The 14,061-nt window shown below is 43.3% G+C and overlaps 1 protein-coding gene and 1 long non-coding RNA gene across 2 annotated transcripts in view; one reads left to right on the top strand and one right to left on the bottom strand.

The window, feature by feature from the left end:
* Positions 1–14,061, top strand: part of LOC117510360 — a 903,074-nt gene that overhangs the window by 108,249 nt on the left and 780,764 nt on the right. The gene's annotated exons all lie outside the window — the stretch shown is intronic.
* Positions 1–14,061, bottom strand: part of fam172a (family with sequence similarity 172 member A) — a 538,430-nt gene that overhangs the window by 436,101 nt on the left and 88,268 nt on the right.

Below are 14,061 nucleotides of genomic sequence, written 5' to 3'. Positions count from 1 at the left end.
CCAACCCCAGGCCACGCCTTTCATGGTTCACTGACATTAACAACTTTCTTTTCCATCTTCCTTATTTTGTTTCCTACTTTTCTTCTCACTAAGATGTGCAAAGTTTACTGTAGAGGAAAAATGCTTTTGTGATTTTGTTGTTTGATAAGTTGTAAGAGAGTAAAGTGTGTTGACAAAATAGTTAGGTTTATAACAGCTGCCCCAGCGAGCTGGGGTGTCTTTGTTGATGATACAAGTTAAATAGTGTGCTTCACACATAATTCAATAATAACATTATTGATTGTGGAACCATGGAGACAACTGAGCAGCAAAACTGTCCATCTAACAGTAAATTATTAGTTTGGTCAAAGGCTCAAGATTTAAGGTGTGTATGTGTGCATGTTGCCTACCAAGAGTAAAAAGTAGGTTCTTTCGGCTTCTCCCTTTATCTCACACCCGTGAAAAGATGGGTACTAGAAGGCTGCATTGGGATTGGATCCCACAGGACCCAATCCTCACCAGTGCATTTATTCCTCACCGGCGCATCAAAAGACATACAGGCCAGGTAACTCAATCAAACAACCACATGAATCTCTTTATTAATAAGCCTAAATGATGCATTTTCTCCCACGAGGTGCGAGGACGCACAAAATTAATGCATCTCTGTTACTGTACGCACATACGTTCTCAGTGTTTCGCGGGTGCAGGCAAGACTGGACAGGCATATTGCGGGAATGTAACAAACACGTTGCAGGTGTGGGCAGTAACGGTCTGAAATTCAGAGGGAGTGGGAAGGAGAAATTAGTCTCGCGCAGTGTAATGATTACCTCTACTAGTTTTCAATAAATGACATTTTTACTTAAAATGTGTGTTTCTCTTATAGTGCACACACCTGCAATTGGCTGACTGAATTTAATATTCAGCTTATGATCAATAACACATGCAAAATTCTCATTTACATATTCCTGTCTATATCATGTTACCACCTGCTGTCATATGCACACTAATTCTTTGTAAATTACCCATAAAATGTTCTCCAACTCAACATGCAGAAGCTTGGAATGCCCATGCAATTTAGCAGTCATTACATGGGATCTTAGTATAAATCAGGCCCAGAGAGTGTTAGCTCCAGTGGTTGCTCCAGTGGTTGCTTAAAAAAAAAAAGTCAAATTAATTAATTAATTTCTCACACAGATGATTCCTGTTTACCTGATAAAAAAATGGTGGGTCTATGCGTAGAAATAATTCATCCTTTACTGCCTGTCTTTCTACACCATTAGAGCTAAAACAACATCCATTTAGTATGGTTGCTATGACTGACAAGTGGAAAAAAGCTAACATTTTAAAATTTTAGCTTTTTTCCACTTGTCACAGTGGGAAAAGTTAAAATTTAAAAAGCTAAAATTTTAAAATTTTGATGGCAAGTACTGTTGTGGTGCAGGGATGCTGCAGTCATACCCAGCAGTCATGAAATATTCACTCGCTCCCAAATGACCATCTGCTTTTCTGTCTGTGGCATGCTGCCAATATGTCAATGCAGCATCAGAGAGGTACAAGTGAAATGCTAGTAAAAATCATGAAACAAAAAACCAGGATGGATTGCTAACAAAGTGCCTCAAGTAGGAGAAGACAGAGGATAATAAGGACAAAGAAGAAGAGGCATCATGGAATGCAAAATTAATTTTTGTAATGTACAATCAACAAATATGTGATGTAGCTGACACTGACAAAGGTGTCCATGGCTAGAAAGAAGAGGTCGGAAGAACAGCCTAGAGAGTCTCCGATTACTGCTGGACCAGAACAGACAAAAGTCAGTACTAAATCAAAGTTAAGACTCTACCATACTAGAGAGGTACGAGTTCCAGGATGTGCCAGCCATCACAGGCCAGCAAATAGCCGCAGGGTCAATTGTGCAATTGAATTGATGGGCATAAACATGCAGCTAGGACACTGCACAAGGAGATTTCTGCTGAGCATGGACTGGGACATCCCAAAACAGGAGATACATATCAAACATTGATCGACAACAGCAGGGGGACTTCAACTTCTGACCAACCAGAAGAAGGCATTTACATATGATAGATACAGTTGTCCTAAGTGTTAGCAACATCAAGAAGAAAGAGCAGAAATGATAGAGAAGTAACAGGGATTGAAGTAAAAACAAAATTGGAGTGAAGTGATAACTGGAACACTAGAGAATGTGACACTCAAATGGCATGTAGCTCCAGCAGGTTCCAGGAACAACACTTAGGATCTCAATACAGAAAGAGATGGAAAACCCTGGCTTCAGTCAGCAAATGTCCTACCATTCATTGCTTCTACCTGCTGAGATAATTAGAATCAGCTGGTTCAGTGAGTGAACGGAACAAATATGTGGTCACACTCTTATTCGCTGTTTTCCCACCTCGGACAGAAACCTCAAACTCTGTAGCCTTGATGCTTGATGATCACAAAGACCACTATCAGGGGTGAGAGGGAAATATGCCCATATTAGACAGCTGGACAGAGTGATGGATAGGTAAATAGACAGGGACACACACAGGAAAAGGTCAACTGTAACTCAGAACTCCAAAACAGAGTTTAATGTGAATTTCAATGGTAATCAGAATCATTATGTGGCCTTTAATGCCCAAAAGAGAATTTAATGCTAAGTTGATTATCAGCTTACAGAACAAGATTCAAGAAAAGCATTACACACCACACATACATTACCCTTACAACCAGGCTTGGGGAGTAACGGAATACATGTAACGGCATTACGTAATTAGGATACAAAAAAAAGGTAACTGTATTCCGCTACAGTTACAGAAAAAAAGACGTATTCGGATTACTTCGCAGGATTACAATTTTAATGCATTTTATGATATTATCCAGGGTTCTAGCTAGCACAAACTTGCGTTACGGCCTGTTACGCTATAATTTTGGACCGTTACGCTTATTTTCAATACAGCGTCTGTAATCAACCGTTTCTGCAGCGCGACTCCAGTTTGAAGTGTGAATCGTAGCAATGCTTCGATTCAATGGCTCGTGGCTCTTTGATTCGCTGCTCTTCAGAAGAGGTAAGTCCGCTTCTTCACCCCTCTGAAAGCCATTAAAATATCATGAGTCATTTTTGTGTGGATTAAAGTCACTAACTGGGAGTCTGGTCTTGTTGCAGTCAAGAAACGAGATTCGGTCTCCGTTTTGTCACGGCTTCAAATGCTGCGCGGCTCTCTGAATTAATAACGCTTGGAATTAATAACTTCAAAACGAATCGCCGCTTTAAATAAAATGAGACCTCTTACAAACGTTGCAATACAGACAATAAACTATAATCGACTAAAACGTTTTTTTCCTCCCAAAATGAGACGTCTTGCATTCTTTATAAACCTGACCTGCAGCACATCTGCAAGAGCTCAGCTCATAGGTATGGAAAGACATTCATGCCAATAATAATGTCTAAAAGGAAATGCTTTTGACAAAAACTAAGATTTCTGTTTATGTCCAGAGATCAAGGATCCACCATGTAGAGTTTATTATGTCCAGAGTTTAAAGATCCAGTAACCAATTTCATATTTATTTACTTTAAGCCTCAATAAAATGTTGTTCAATTTCAATTTAATCATCTTATAAAGCGCCAAATTACAACTAAAGTCGTCTCAAGCCGCGTCACACAGAACAGTTCAACATAAAAAAATTTTAATAAATAAATAAAAATAAAAAAAATTCAAATACCTAATTAAAAACAGAAGTAAAAGAATAAAACATAACAAAATAAAAACTACTCATAATAAAGAGAATAAAAATAGGTTTTAAGTCTTGACTTAAAAATGTCCACGGACTCCGACTGCTTCACTGAGGGCCATGTACTGGCTAATCCAGAATGAGATTGCCCACTCAACAAACTTCCCCAGCCTTCTGGACATGATGAAGGGACTTGGGCTGTCGTACCTGGCTTTTCCCCTTTGGGTACCCCTAGAATGGCCAATTTTTAGCTTGAATTTTCAAACGCTTACCACTACGCTAAAATTTTATCCTAGCTAGAACCCTGTTATCTGTATATAATATTTTTTTCTTTGAAACGAAAACGTCCCTTCATGAACAGCGACATGACGTCTCCTAACCAGGCAAAATATTGATGAAGTACCCGGATGTTAATGCATTTTCAATGCTTGCAAAATACGTGTTAAAAAATGCCATTTTGACCTGGATATTGAGCCAGTAAAATTAAATTACATTAAATTATATCAGGAAAGTATTAAACTTACTCGGACACACACACATTCCCAAATATTAGTGTTGAAAGTTACACGGATCTGCGCTGTTCCAGCTGCTGAGCTGAGGCGTCCTGCTGCAGCTGCTGTTCAGCGCAGCACGACTTCTAAAACCATTACAATACATTTATATACATATTATATTTTTACACAATTATCCTTTATTGACCGAGTTTCATTCATGAAGTCAGTGGTGTGGGTACACATCTCTATGTGTGGGTGTGACTGTGAGCGGCACAGTGCGCAGGTCATTATAATCTCATTATTTTAAGGTGCAAATTTAAAAAAATCCCCAGTCTTGTCGAACAATTTTAATCACTAACGACAAGTATTTTAACTAGACATTGGTCTAGCAGTGGAAAATTTCAACTAGACATAAGTGAAGAGTTAATGGTCCGTGTCATCGGGCGACACAGGTACGGCAGGAGACATACAGCTGTTTATCATCCAAATATCACGGAAAAGTGACAAGAATAACAAAAACCACTTACTTATGGAAGGAAATATTGTCTCCCTTGTTCCTCCGTTTGTGGCTTTGCCAACATGCGCAGCTTTCCAGCATATTCCACCTGTTTCTTGAACATCTATGCACGCAAATCACTAACTTGCCCGGAATTAAAATGGCGATCGCACCTCCTTACTGACAGTATTTACTTAATGGTTTTCATTATGCTTTTGTTCTTATTTTGAAAGTTCAATAAGTGGACTGATATGTTAAACATGGTGCGAATTTACTGAACAAGTTTGCAGACTTTTTTTGTTTTGTATATTGTTCTGCAAGCCACTTTTAATTACAAATTCATCCGCACACGCCTGAGTTTTCATTGTCCTTCATTTGTTTGGCATTTTTTGTTGAAAATTTATCAGGTGAACACTGGGTGTGTTTAAAACAATATTGTGGATGCTCTTAATTCATAATGTGAAGTAAAACAGAGCATGCCATGTAAAAGAAAGTTTTATTTTTGCTTAATAAACTGTACTATGTAGTCAAGACTATTTCTATTTAGTTTCTTTTGTCTGTATTAGCATATTTGATATTGGAGTAATCCAGAAGTAATTGAAAGTAATCAAATTACATTACTTTAATATTATGGTACTTGGATTACGTTACTGATTACATTTTTCAACAGGTAACTAGTAACTGTATCGGAAAACATTTTTAAAGTAACCCTCCCAACCCTGCTTACAACAGCCAATCAAAGGTCAGCAGACAAGTTAAATGAAATGATCAATTATGCCATTTGACTCTATGAATGAAGGAAAAACAGGATAAAAGACAAGCCAACCACACCCGAGTCTACCAATCTTCCAGCAGCTAATTCGCTAAAAATGTCAGCGAGTCTCATAAACCCAAAAATGAGTCAGGGTCAGTGCAATGCTATCTGTTTAATCACATCAGTGGCTGTCACAGAAAATTTAATTTGCACTATGTTAGTTGTTCAGTGCCTCAGGTGACTGAAGAACCACATGATCCAGAATAAGGTTGTATGGGAATTTGCTGAACACCACCAGACCAGTACCAGACCACACTCAACATGCGGTTGTTTTATTTTTACAGATGTCTTTGTTAGTATTTCAGATGGCTTGAATATTATTTGATCAGTGCTTCTTGAGATAAATAATGTACACCTGAATTTGAATTGGGGAGCTCAGTTATTTTGATGCCAGACTATAATTCCATGAAAAGCATGCGACACTCTTCAGCAGACGTCAGGTTTCAGAAGTTAACAGCTAAATTTTAGCTTTGTAATAACACCTTGTTATAACCACAGACATTAGCATGTGGACTCCACACAGTACCACTGTGACCATGCCCAGTAGCTCCCATGTTATGGTGCTTTATTCAAATTGTTTTAAATCAGCACTACCCTGGTGTATACGAGGTCTGTCCAAAAAGTATCAGACCTTTTTATTTTTTTCAAAAACCTTATGGATTTGAATCACGTGTGCTTGCATGAGCCAACCTTGAACCTTCGTGTGCATGCGTGAGTTTTTTTCACGCCTGGCGGTTGCGTCATTCGCCTGTGAGTAGGCTTTGAGTGAGCACTGGTCCTCCCCCCTCGTTGGATTTTCATTGCGAGGAAAATGTCTGAACGATTGGAGCAGCACTGAATCAAATTTTTCCAGAAACTGTGAGAGACAGCCAGGTGGAAACCATTCGGAAGATTCAAACGGCTTTCGGTGGCTTTTCAGTCGAGTGAGTATCTGAGGAATTGTGTAAGAGCTGGACATGTCACATGTCCTGTGAGACTTCCAACTTCCGCACGTCTTTCATTACAAAATCTCCTGTAACAGTGGAATGTGCCGAAAATGATCTGGTCGTTTCAGCCTGTCGATGGCCGCTCGGAGCATGCGCCGTCTTTAAACCGGTTGTAACACTCCTTAATGTGTGTGATGCACATAGGATCGTCACCGAAAGCCGTCTGAATCTTCCGAATGGTTTCCACCTGGCTGTCTCTCACAGTTTCTGGAAAAATTTGATGTAGCAAAGCTCCAAATCGTTCCACCTTGCAATGAAAATCCAACGAGAGGGGAGGACCAGTGCTCACACAAAGCCTGCTCACAGGCGAATGATGCAACCGACGGGCGTGAAAAAAAATCACGCATGCGCATGAAGGTTCAAGGTTGGCTCATGCAAGCACACGATTCAAATCCATATGGTTTTTGAAAAAAATGAAAAAGGTCTGATACTTTTTGGACAGACCTCGTACGTATACGTACTATGACACACAACTTTAGACAACTGTTGTGGACAATCTGGCCCAATTTCCTCATTTGTGGAATTGGGATGTCAATCAGAGACAGAATTCTGGAATGGGAGACTGGCTTTACTATAATGTTTTCAAAAATGTTATGGAAAGAGGGCAACACTGATCACAACTATCATAATCAGTATTGCCCTTACAATCTTTTTTCTAGAAAAACCCTTTATATAGGCTCGCTTCTAATGGACAAATCCAGAAAGTCTGAAAGAAATTGAAAGCCTGGATTTTAGTTGGGATTCAGTCAAGTCAAGTCAAGCCAAGTGTGGGAGCATGTACTGGTGCCTCAAGTTGCCACATCTACCACACCATGGAACTACCCCAGGTCCAGGCAAGCCACCCATCCCAACCTCTCATAAGAAACCATCTATCTGCTATAGCCAACTGAAAAGATTGTGTTCGCTTGGGCCCCTCCAGCTGCTATGATCCATAACACTGAAGCATCTACATGCTGGATCATGCACAGAGAAACATATCACATGGCCAAAATGTCTCCCTCACAATACAAGTGATAGTCCTCATCCAAGTTACCCTTAGTAACTACTCATTTGACACAACGTCATTCCAATGGTACCCAAGGATCTTCTGAAGAGCTAGCATCAGAAACATCCAGTGGCCACCTTAGGTCACTCAAGAACATCCAAGTCTCTCAACCATACAGGAGGATAGTAAGAACCAGGACCTTAAAGACCTGGACCATCATTCTCCTGCAAAAATATCAGCCTCAGGACTAAATGAGGTCTTCCCAGGTTTCTCTCACACTCGGAGGCAGAGGACCCAGAGAAATGAATGTCACCGGCTAAGTAGGTGAATGTCTCCGCAACGACACTTTGGCTGCATACAGATTCACTTATAATGGCCAAGTGCAGGAATACATTGAAAGGCAAAGACCATAGCATCATCCAAGAAATCAAGGTCAGTAAACTGTTTCTTGCCAACAAAGGCACCTATACCATTGGTTTACATGAGCCTACACAACACCCAATCGCTGCAAGTACTGAAGCCATTCGGACCAAGATCACATCTCGGACAAATGCTAGAATTCACTGGGAAGAAGTCAGACAGCACTCACAATGTTTATGATGTAATTATCAGGATGTCCAAGAGGGCAGCCTGGTCAACTGAATCAAACACTTTGCGAAAATCAGCGCAGGCCATGCACAGCGACAACCAAATTTTGCTGCAGTGCACACACATCAAAGCACCCTCACAAGGCACTAAAGTGGAAGAAGGTAATGTTATGGCCTTAAACTATGTTTATTTGCAGACCCACACACCCTGATCGAGAGCAATAAACCTAAATTTTTCTGAGAGTAGAGGACTGGTTGCTACTGAAACTATAATTTATATCCTCACAAAGCCTTTTTGGATTTGTGTTTTAATATGTTGCACTAAACTGTTTAGCTTTCTTTGAAAGCCAAAATCCTACACTGTATTTATTTGATATGTTTTTGGTATCTCTTTTTGATTTAGCTAAATGTTTTACTTTGTTTGTAATTTGATTACATTATTTTCGAGGATTATTTATCCAGACATGCCGCTCTGTGCTGAGTGGTAGTCTCCCATGCACAGCGGCATCCAAATCTAAACCTGAGGCAGTTCAAGTGGTTGGGCACCTGGAACACCCTTTCTCACAGCAGAACCAACGTCCACAGTGTAATATCTGACACGCTGTCTGAATCTGAACTGTCCCAAGATTTCCTATATTTAAATGCTGTACAAGTCCCCACATGAGTACTTACACAGTAAATGAGGAATGCTGAAAGACACCAGACCAATGCCACAGATAACTGTGTTGATTAATAGTACCCCTCTGGCAGAGGTACTATGTGCTTTCTGAGTGTAAAAAGAAGTCTTTCCTCTGAACAATCCAAACAGATCATCGGTCAGGGTTGAAGATGTGATAATATATACATTACAACAGATCAAAACACACACACACACGTGAAACAATCAGAAATGTTCCTAATAATAGACGTCTCAAGCATCTCTTTACACATGTATACAAAAGTGTGCACACACACATGCACACAGTCAACCACCTTCTGTGGAGGCCTCTGAGGACTGTGTCTCAGCAGCTGATCAGTACAACAAGAAAAGCTTCTTTGTCACCTAATTACCAATGTGTTATTAGTGCTTTAATGAAATGCCTGCAGGAAGCAACAGTGAGTGCCTGCGTTGTAAGGATCGGACAGTGGAAGAAGCATGAGGAGTAGATTTGCCAAATAATATTACACACACACAAAGGGAGGAAGGAAGGGAGGTGGCGAGAGAGGAAAAACAGAGAGAGAGCAAAAGATAAAGACAACCTAAATCAATTCAAATCAAAAGGTTGCATGACAAACATGCTCACAATGTCTTTGTTATCTGCAACAAACATGTAACACCATTTAGGCTGACAAGCTGTGAAGGCAATGTTGTCTGTAATGCCAGAGCAAGCTTAAATCCTCAAAATGTAAGTTGAAGAACACCCAGTAGTGAGAACGACTAAAAGATTATGACTTATTCGACCCCGAGTAATGACCCTCCACATTGCGGGGTGCATTGATTTGTTGTGTACAATGAAATTTGTAGCATACAGTGCATCCGGAAAGTATTCACAGCATTTCACTTCTACAAAAAGGTAAGTCCCTTTGGCTGCTCCCTTGTTTGCACTCGGGGTTGCCACAGCAAATCCAAGGTGGATCTGCATGTTTAATTGGCATAGGTTTTTATTTACGCTGGATGCCCTTCCTGACGCAACTCCACATTACATGGAGAAATGTGGCAGGGGTGGGATTTGAACCCGGAACCTTCTGCACTGAAACTAAGCACATTAACCACTTGGCCACCACCCCTACACTTCACTTCTTCTACATTTTGTTATATTACAACCTTATTCCAAAATGGATGAAACTCATTTTTTTCTCAAAATTCTTCTCACAACACCCCATAATGACAATGTGAAAAGTTTTTTTTTTTTTTTTTAGATATTTTCTTCCTTTGGGTGGCAGTCGAGGGCGGGTAGCCCGGCGGCCCGGTCCATGCTCACAGCCCCTGGCTGTTGGGACGTGGAATGTCACCTCGCTAGGGGGGAAGGAGCCTGAGCTTGTGCGGGAGGTTGAGAGATACCAAATAGAGATAGTCGGGCTCACCTCCACGCACAGCTTGGGCTCTGGTACCCAACTCCTGGAGAGGGGCTGGACGCTTCATTTTTCTGGCGTCGCCCATGGGGAGAGGCGGAGAGCTGGGGTCGCATTGCTTATTGCTCCCCAGCTCAGTTGCCAAGTGCTGGAGTTCACTCCGGTGAACGAGAGGGTCGCGTCTCTACGCCTTCGGGTCGGGGACAGGTCTCTCACCGTTGTCTCGGCCTATGGGCCGAGCAGCAGTGCAGAGTACCCGGCCTTCCTGAAGTCCCTGGGAGGGGTACTAGATAGCGCTCCGACTGGGGACTCCATTGTTCTCCTGGGGTATTTCAACGCCCACGTGGGCGGCGACAGTGAGACCTGGAGGGGGGTGATCGGGAAGCACGGCCTCCCCGATCTGAACCCGAGTGGTGTTCAGTTGTTGGACTTCTGTGCTAGTCACAGTTTGTCCATCACGAACACCATGTTCGAGCACAAGGGTGTCCATAAGTGCACGTGGCACCAGGACACCCTGAGCCGGAGGTCGATGATGTAGTCGTATCATCTGACCTTCGGCCACGTGTCTCGGACACTCGAGTGAAGAGAGGGGCAGAGCTGTCGACTGATCACCACCTGGTGGTGAGTTGGATCCGCTGGGAGGGTAGGAAGCCGGTAAGACCTGGCAGGCCGAAATGTATCGTGAGGGTCTGCTGGGAGTAGTTCGGGGAGGCTATGGAGGAGGACTATCGGTCGGCCTCGAAGAGATTCTGGCAAACCGTCTGACGCCTCAGGAGGCGGAAGCAGCTCTCCACCAGCACTGTTTACGGTGCGGGTGGGGAGCTGTTGACCCTGACTGGGGATGTTGTCGGGCGGTGGAAGGAGTATTTCGGGGATCTCCTCAATCCCATCGTCACGTCTTCCGAAAAGGAAAGAGAGACTGGGGACTCGGAGGCGGACTCATCCATTACCCAGGCCGAAGTCACCAAGGTGGTTAGAAAGCTTCTCGGTGGCAAGGCTCCTGGGGTGGATGAAATCCGTCCTGAGTACCTCAAGTCTCTGGATGTTGTGGGGCTGTCTTGGCTGACACACCTCTGCAACATAGCGTGGCGATCGGGGACAGTGCCTCTGGATTGGCAGACTGGGGTAGTGGTCCCTCTCTTTAAGAAGGGGGACCGGAGGGTGTGTTCCAACTATAGGGGGATCACACTCCTCAGCCTCCCCGGTAAGGTCTATTCCAGAGTACTGGAGAGGAGAATTTGACCGATGGTTGAACCTCGGATTCAGGAGGAGCAGTGTGGTTTTCGTCCTGGTCGCGGCACACTGGACCAGCTCTACATGCTCCATCGGGTGTTCGAGGGTTCATGGGAGTTTGCCCAACCAGTCCACATGTGTTTTGTGGATCTGGAGAAGGCATTCGACCATGTCCCTCGGCGCACCCTGTGGGGAGTGCTCCGGGAGTACGGGGTCCGGGGTCCTTTGCTAAGGGCTATCCGGTCCCTATACGACCGCAGCAGGAGCTTGGTTCACATTGCCGGTAGTAAGTCAAACCTGTTTCCAGTGCACGTTGGCCTCCGCCAGGGCTGCCCTTTGTCACCGGTTGTGTTCATTATTTTTATGGACAGAAGTTCTAGGCGCAGCCAGGGTGTAGAGGGGGTCTGGTTTGGGAACCACAGAATCTCGTCTCTGCTGTTTGCGGACGATGTGGTTCTGTTGGCTTCGTCAAATCAGGACCTTCAGCGTGCACTGGGGCAGTTTGCAGCCGAGTGTGAAGCGTCCGGGATGAAAATCAGCACCTCCAAATCCGAGGCCATGGTTCTCGACCGGAAAAAGGTGCTTTGCCCTCTTCAGGTCGGTGGAGTGTCCTTGCCTCAAGTGGCGGAGTTTAAGTATCGCGGGGTCATGTTCACGAGTGAGGGACGGATGGAGCGTGAGATCGATAGACGGATCGGTGCAGCATCTGCAGTGATGCGGTCGTTGTATCGGACCGTCGTGGTGAAGAGAAAGCTGAGTAGGGGGGCAAAGCTCTCGATTTACGATCCTCACCTATGGTCATGAGATTTGGCTCATGACCGAAAGAACGAGATCACGAGTATAAGCGGCCGAGATGAGTTTCCTCCGCAGGGTGGCTGGGCGCTCCCTTAGAGATAGGGTGAGGAGCTCGGTCACTCGGGAGGAGCTCGGAGTCGAGCCGCTGCTCCTCCACGTCGAAAGGAGTCAGTTGAGGTGACTCGGGCATCTTTTCCGGATGCCCCCTGGACGCCTCGCTGGAGAGGTGTTCCGGGCACGTCCCACTGGGAGGAGGCCCCGGGGAAGACCCAGGACACGCTGGAGGGACTACATCTCTCGGCTGGCTTGGGAACGCCTTGGGGTTCCCCCGGAGGAGCTGGAGGAGGTGTGTGTGGATCGGGAGGTCTGGGCGGCTTTGCTTGAGCTGCTGCCCCTGCGACCCAACTCCGGATAAAGCGGAAGAAAATGGATGGATGGAGATATTTTCTAATTAATTAAAAATATGGAATAAATCACACGTACGTAAGTATTCACAGTTTGCCATGAAGTTCAAAATTGAGCTCAGGTGCATCCTGTTCCACTGATCATCCTTGAGATGTTTCTGCAGCTTAATTGGAGTCCACCTGGGGTAAATTTAGTTGATTGGACATGATTAGGAAAGGCACACACCTGTCTACATATAAGGTCCCACAGTTGCAGTGCATGTCAGAGCACAAACCAAGCATGAAGTCAAAGAATTGTATGTAGACTTCCTTGACAGGATTGTCGCGAGGCACAAATCTACTGAAAGGTACAGAAACATTTCTGCTTTGAAGGTCCCAATGAGCACAGTGGCCTCCATCATCCATAAATGGAAGAAGTTCAGATCCACCAGGACTCTTCCAAGAGCTGGCCACCTGTATAATTTGTGGGAGAAGGGCCTTAGTCAGGGAGGTGACCAAGAAGCCAACGGCCACTCTCAGAGCTCCAGCATTCCACTGTGGAGAGAGGAGAACCTTTCAAAAGGACAACCTTCTTTGTAGCAATCCACCAATCAGGCCTGTATGGTAGAGTGAACAGACGGAAGCCACTCCTTAGTAAAAGGCACATGGCAGTCTGCCTGTAGCTTGCCAAAAGGCACGTGAAGGACTCTCAGACCATGAGAAACAAATCCCTTTCATTTCCTGTTAATTACATACATTTTTTGTTAATTTACTGTCTTAATGTATTTCTAAATTGTTTAGATTTTGTTATTATATACACACTATTATTATTATTATTATTATTATTATTATTATTATTATTATTATCAGCAGTATTATTATGATTACCATATTATTTTATTATTACTTCTATTTTGTCATTTAGCAGTCGGTCTGCCCTGTGTAAGCCTGATCCCGTCAGATCTGGGAAGCTAAGCAGTGAGGGACCTGGTGTAAAACCTGTGCCAAATCAACATGCAGATCCACCTCAGATCCTGTGACCACCCTGATTGAAAAGCAAGGGAGAAGACTTATTAAAAGCAACTAAAAAATATAATGTCGCCTGCTGTGAAAGATCTTTAAGTTTTTCAACTTCAGGAAGCATGCAGTTAATTCAACTTGCTTTTCTGAGTCATGGTATTGCTTCATTAAAAAGATAAGTTTTGTCTGAATCAAACCTGATTTGTTAGTTGTAATGCAAAGTTGAATTGACCTCCTTTTCTGTGTGAACTCAACGGCTTACTGAGGAGAACATGTCAGCAAGACTATCAGGTGTGAAGTTGAGAAAACTTTAAAACCTTTCACAGCTTGTTACATTTTTAAGTTGACTCAACTTTTTGCTTTTTACAGTGTTTTACATTTTTTCTGTTCCCTGTTTTTCCTGAAACAAGTGTGACTAATACAACATGTGATAGTATGAAAACCAACCACAAGAATGTTCAGAATTTTGTAGGAATTGTATTATTTGACCCAGTGCAAACACCACCAACAGCCC

Source organism: Thalassophryne amazonica, chromosome 5 (assembly GCF_902500255.1).
Source record: "Thalassophryne amazonica chromosome 5, fThaAma1.1, whole genome shotgun sequence".
In the NCBI taxonomy this organism is placed as follows: domain Eukaryota; kingdom Metazoa; phylum Chordata; class Actinopteri; order Batrachoidiformes; family Batrachoididae; genus Thalassophryne; species Thalassophryne amazonica.
This window is presented reverse-complemented; position numbering and strand designations above follow the sequence as displayed.